The sequence below is a fragment of the Eptatretus burgeri genome, chromosome 2, assembly GCF_056783735.1.
Source record: "Eptatretus burgeri isolate ZD-2024b chromosome 2, Ebu_testis_v1, whole genome shotgun sequence".
NCBI classification, from domain to species: Eukaryota; Metazoa; Chordata; class Myxini; order Myxiniformes; family Myxinidae; genus Eptatretus; species Eptatretus burgeri.
Window position 1 is genome coordinate 160,668,826 of NC_140962.1, and position 6,000 is coordinate 160,674,825.

At 51.5% G+C, this 6,000-nt stretch overlaps 1 protein-coding gene across 5 annotated transcripts in view; it reads right to left on the reverse strand.

The window, feature by feature from the left end:
- The window catches only part of LOC147033730 (serine/threonine-protein kinase NIM1-like), a 158,869-nt gene extending 155,629 nt beyond the window's left edge, over positions 1-3,240 (reverse strand). For 3 of the 5 annotated variants that reach the window (XR_015055617.1, XR_015055616.1, XM_085871894.1), the window contains exon 1: positions 3,070-3,239. The gene's annotated coding sequence lies outside the window, so the exon portion shown is untranslated. Of the gene's footprint in view, positions 1-3,069 lie in introns of all 5 variants that reach the window. The other 2 variants (XR_015055618.1, XM_085871895.1) reach the window with 2 other exon arrangements.
- Between the last annotated feature and the right edge of the window lie 2,760 nt (positions 3,241-6,000).

Below are 6,000 nucleotides of genomic sequence, written 5' to 3' on the forward strand. Positions count from 1 at the left end.
TTATGACGTCATAATGACATCACCTATTGCCGTGTCAAACCATGTCAGGATCAAAATTACACCATAAAATGCCGTGATGTGATATTTATCACATACGGACTACGTATGTCAGTCAATGAACTGCATTATGATGCAATTATATCGATTAAAGCTACCCATTAAGTATTATGATGTCATAATGACATCACCATTTTTTCATTGCACTGTAAAAAAAAAAAGGTGGTAGAATTTCAGATTTTAAACGTTATAAGTGAATATTTATGTTAGTTTTGGCCCGGTGTTGTGACGATAACACAGTCTTGTTTATTTGAACAGAAATATAAATATTGTGTTGCTATTTACAACCGTTCGTCTTCTAATTACACCTAAAACAATGATATTTAATACCCATGACTGTAATTCTTTAGATATTTCAATTAGCAGCCCTGTTCAATGTCCTCATTTTATTTGTTTCGTATTTACAATCTGGGATTCGGGTGAGAGACTTGGGTGAGAGACTTGGGTGAGAGACTTGGGTGAGAGACTTGGGTGAGAGACTTGGGTGAGAGACTTGGGTGAGAGACTTGGGTGAGAGACTTGGGTGAGAGACTTGGGTGAGAGATGGGTGAGATTTGGATGAGATTTGGATGAGACGGGTGAGATTTGGGTGAGATTTGAGTGAGACGGGTGAGATTTGCGTGAGACTTGGGTGAGATTTGGCTGGGATTTGGGTGAGAGATGGGTGAGATTTGGGTGGGATTTGGGTGGGATTTGGGTGAGTGACGGGTGAGATTTGGGTGAGAGACGGGTGAGATTTGGGTGAGAGACGGGTGACATTTGCGTGAGACTTGGGTGAGAGACGGGTGAGATTTGGGTGGGATACGGGTGAGAGACGGGGGAGATTTGGGTGGGAGACGGGTGAGATTTGGGTGGGAGACGGGTGAGATTTGGGTGGGAGACGGGTGAGATTTGGGTGGGAGACGGGTGAGATTTGGGTGGGAGACGGGTGAGATTTGGGTGAGATTTGGGTGGGAGACGGGTGAGATTTGGGTGAGATTTGGGTGGGAGACGGGTGAGATTTGGGTGAGATTTGGGTGAGACTGAACACGTACAGTAAGGATGGCGTTTCAAAAATTCGTTCCTTTCTCAACCAATAAACCTGATCCCCACAAACACCAAGCACCCCCAAAAGTAAACACTCAATCCCTTGTCCACCCTTCACCCGATAAATGGTTTTATGTGGACAAGGAGCCCCGATCCTCCATGTTCCCCACTTTTGTGGGTCGTATGAGCAACAGATATGTACAATATGAAAGCGAAATGTTCAACGGTTTTAGAAACATCGTTCACATCAAAGTACATGGACGGACGTTCTGTGGGCAAGAGCTCGTTTTAATGCCCTCGTCTCCGGCCATGTTGAAGGGAGGGGCGGGAGGAGGGGGAGAGAGGATGGAGGAGGCGGAGAGAGGCGGGAGGAGGCAGAGAGAGGAGAGAGGATGGAGGAGGCTGAGAGAGGCAGGAGGAGGCGGAGAGAGGAGAGAGGATGGAGGAGGCGGAGAGAGGCGGAGAGAGGAGAGGGGATGGAGGAGGTGGAGCGAGGGGGAGAGAGGAGAGAGGATGGAGGAGGCGGAGAGAGGCGGGAGGAGGCGGAGAAAGGAGGGAGGAGGCGGAGGGAGGAGAGAGGATGGAGGAGGCGGAGAGAGGCGGGAGGAGGCGGAGAGAGGATAGAGGATGGAGGAGGCGGAGAGAGGCGGAGAGAGGAGGGAGGAGGGAGGAGGCGGAGGGAGTAGAGAGGATGGAGGAGGCGGAGAGAGGCGGGAGGAGGCGGAGAGAGGATAGAGGATGGAGGAGGCGGAGAGAGGCGGGAGGAGGAGGAGAGAGGAGAGAGGAGGGAGGAGGCGGAGAGAGGCGGAGAGAGGAGGGAGGAGGGAGGAGGCGGAGGGAGTAGAGAGGATGGAGGAGGCGGAGAGAGGCGGGAGGAGGCGGAGAGAGGATAGAGGATGGAGGAGGCGGAGAGAGGCGGGAGGAGGAGGAGAGAGGAGAGAGGAGGGAGGAGGCGGAGAGAGAGGCGGGAGGAGGCGGAGAGAGAGGAGAGAGGAGGGAGGAGGCGGAGAGAGGAGAGAGGAGGGAGGAGGCGGAGAGAGGAGAGAGGATGGAGGAGGGAGAGAGGATGGAGGAGGATGAGAGAGGGGGGAGGAGGCAGAGAGAGGAGAGAGGATGGAGGAGGCAGAGAGAGAGGGGGGAGGAGGCGGAGAGAGGAGAGAGGAGGGAGGAGGCGGAGAGAGGCGGGAGGAGGCGGAGAGAGGCGGGAGGAGGCGGGAGGAGGCGGAGAGAGGAGAGAGGATGGAGGAGGCAGAGAGAGGGGGAGGAGGCGGAGAGAGGAGAGAGGAGGGAGGAGGCGGAGAGAGGCGGGAGGAGGCGGAGAGAGGCGGGAGGAGGCGGGAGGAGGCGGAGAGAGGAGAGGATGGAGGAGGCAGAGAGAGGGGAGGAGGCGGAGAGAGGAGAGAGGAGGGAGGAGGCGGAGAGAGGCGGGAGGAGGCGGAGAGAGGCGGGAGAGGCGGAGAGAGGCGGGAGGAGGCGGGAGGAGGCGGAGAGAGGAGAGAGGAGGGAGGAGGCGGGAGGAGGAGGAGAGAGGTGGCGGAGAGAGGAGGGAGGAGGCGGAGAGAGGCGGGAGGAGGCGGAGAGAGGGGAGAGGAGGGAGGAGGCGGATAGAGGAGAGAGGAGGGAGGAGAGAGGAGGCGGAGAGAGGAGGAGGCGGAGAGAGGCGGGAGGGGCGGGAGGGGGCGGGAGGGGCGGAGGGAGGGGAGGTGGAGGGAGGCGGGAGGAGGCGTCTCCCCTCCGTGTCTCCAGGGCGGAGAGGGCGTACGTCCATCGAGGGGTGTGCAGGCCAGACAAAGCGGATTTAGCAGCTTTGTGTTCTGTTCCCGAGTTTCTCGTGGAACGCTCGCCAAGTGGATTCAGCACTCACTGGTAGAAATGGTTGACAAGGAACAGGCCTGCTTGGCGAGCGCGCGAGCTCGTTGCTTGGTAACTGAACACACGTAACACGGATTTATAAATCGTTTTCTCAATCAAACTCCACGTGTTTACCTTCGTTGAAATGCTCCTTGTCTCCTTTTACAGCGAGATTGATACAATATCAGGACACGAAACCGCTGAGGAAACACACGACGCGTCCCACACGCTCAGACATTCGCATCGAACGGATTCCAACAATGGTTCCCATGTGACGTAACCGTCATGAGTCATGCGGTCACGTGACCCCCGCGCTCCACCAAAGAGGAGGGTCGACGCGATCATAATGGGATTTGATTTCGGGGTTGGGGGGGGTGTGGATCCAGAACGTAATTTTACGTTTTTAATAATAACTCGTGCGGGCCCGTTCTCCGCTCGGGACAAACAAAGCATGCAATTGTTATTTTGGGGGTCTCAAGATGGCGGCGATGGTTGCCTTCAACATTCGGCTGTGACAGACAATCAGTTTGTAGAGAAATCGAGGGGGTATTGAAGTGTTCCATTACCAATCAGTTTGCTTTTGCTTGCCAATGCAGCGTTGGAAACCGTTTCATTGGAATGCTTGCTTGAGTTGCTTAAGCCACTTGGCGAGCGCTATACAAGCTGATTGGTAATGGAACGCACCTCAGACAAAACGATAAACGGAGTTTACTTTATAAAAGTTATTATTTGACACACACAAGGCCAAGCGAACGAACTGTGAAGAAAAATCGCAATCGTAATCCGAAGAACACTACCTCGAACTACTTCATCATGACGATAGATAGTGTATAAATTGGAAACAAAAACGACGATAATATGACATTATGCAGTGCACCAACCGAATACATTTAGATATTTTGAAGGTGACATCTGGTAATTTCGGTAAATTAATGAGTTTTTATTGAAGATGTCAGCTTGACATGACAATATTATCAAGCGAAAGGAGAAACTCCACAGTTGCAGAAATGAAAAAGCAAAAAAGGGACAAATTCCAACAATCGAACAGAATTCATTATTTTATATTTCACACCATTTATTGATTCGACAAATTATTCGTTTCTTTTTCACCGGATTACCTCAATGTATCAATAAATAAGCCTCGGATGGGTGGGGCAATATATTTTTGTGTTCTATCCATTGCGTCACACGCTTTCCGTTTTGTAACCATGGAGACGGTGAAATGTGGGCGGAACGAAGAGACGCGTTCCCTTTGTAACCATGGAGACGATGAAATGTGGGTGGGACGAAGAGGCGTGTTCCCTTTGTAACCATGGGAGAAGATGAAATGTGGGCGGGACGAAGAGACGCGTTCCCTTTGTAACTGTGGGAGACGATGAAATGTGGGCGGGACGAAGAGGCGCGTTCCCTTTGTAACCATGGAGACGATGAAATGTGGGCGGGACGAAGAGACGCGTTCCCTTTGTAACTGTGGGAGAAGATGAAATGTGGGCGGGACGAAGAGGGGCGTTCCCTTTGTAACCATGGAGACGATTAAATGTGGGCGGGACGAAGAGACGCGTTCCCTTTATAACTGTGGGAGACGATGAAATGTGGGCGGGACGAAGAGGGGCGTTCCCTTTGTAACCATGGGAGACGATGAAATGTGGGCGGGACGAAGAGGGGCGTTCCCTTTGTAACCATGGAGACGATGAAATGTGGGCGGGACGAAGAGACGCGTTCCCTTTGTGACCATGGAGACAATGAAATGTGGGCGGGACAAAGAGGGGCGTTCCCTTTGTAACCATGGAGACGATGAAATATGGGCGGTTCGAAGAGGCGCGTTCCCTTTGTAACCATGGAGACGATGAAATGTGGGCGGGACGAAGAGGCGCGTTCACTTTGTAACCATGGAGACGATGAAATGTGGGCGGGACGAAGAGGCTCATTGGCTCATTTGAGTGGAAGATGCGGAGTTGGGTTGTGGTGGCTGTTTTGAACGTTCCCTATCAAAGTGTTTGTCTTTCATTCAAATGAACATGGAGAGAGAGAAATTATACAAGTTGACGTCTCGTGCTCCTCAGGGACCCTGTGAAAACCTGTGCGATGTTTTCGAGCTTGTCCGTCGTTATTTGTCCGTTTTTATATCCTTTTAAAATGTTGGGCGGCAAGCAAGGAAGGAGCTCGTACCATTAATTGTATGAGTGTGTTGAATGATTCGGCCGTGGTTCGAACCCTTCCACACTCAGAGTGGACATTTTTTTAAAACACCTACCATCCTTTAGGAGATGGTTCAAATCTGATTAATCGTCACCAGTTCCCTAATGTTGTTTCTTTTACTTGTGCGTTGTTGGGTGAACAAGGAATCCATGTGGAGCTGTTGCTGGTGGTTGTACCCTTGTACTTGCTGTGGCCAATGGTAGACTAATGTGATATCGTTGTGTTGTCCCGTAAACGAGGCACTACAATGGGGATCGATGATGACGCAACGTTCAAAATGGAGGTGACGGTGAGTCCCTGCTGGCTCTGAGCTAATGGTGCAGGTGAATGTTCTGAACCGATGACATGCTTGTTCTCCCACAATGACGTGCTTCACTGACCTGGGCAATACAATGGGAGCAATGATCTTCCACGAGAAGAATAATCGGTTAATTGAAGATCCCATCTGTGACAGTGTGTGTCCCTTCACTCATCAGTTCACGTACTTGGTGTTGCTTTTCATGTTCATGGTTTTGTTTTCTGTCTCCTTACTGTGTGAATTGGCCATTTATGTCATGAAGATTTAATTTGATCTTCATCCCCACTCACCTGTGATTATTGTGTTCCTCTTGCTGTGCAGAAAGGGTCAAAGCATTTCCTTCCTTCCATTCACAACAATCCGATGGTTGTGAAGCCCAAGGCACGGCATGCATCTTCCCCTGCTCACGTCTCTCAAAAGGTAATTTTCGTTCTATTTTTCTCCATCACACACGTCAAGGCTCGTGGAGTCAGGAAATGACTTGGTGGGAGGAGGCGGTGGGACTTGGTGGGAGATGTCGTCATCTTTCGTCCCAAGGTCAAGGTCACAAGGTTTCTTCATTTTCCTCT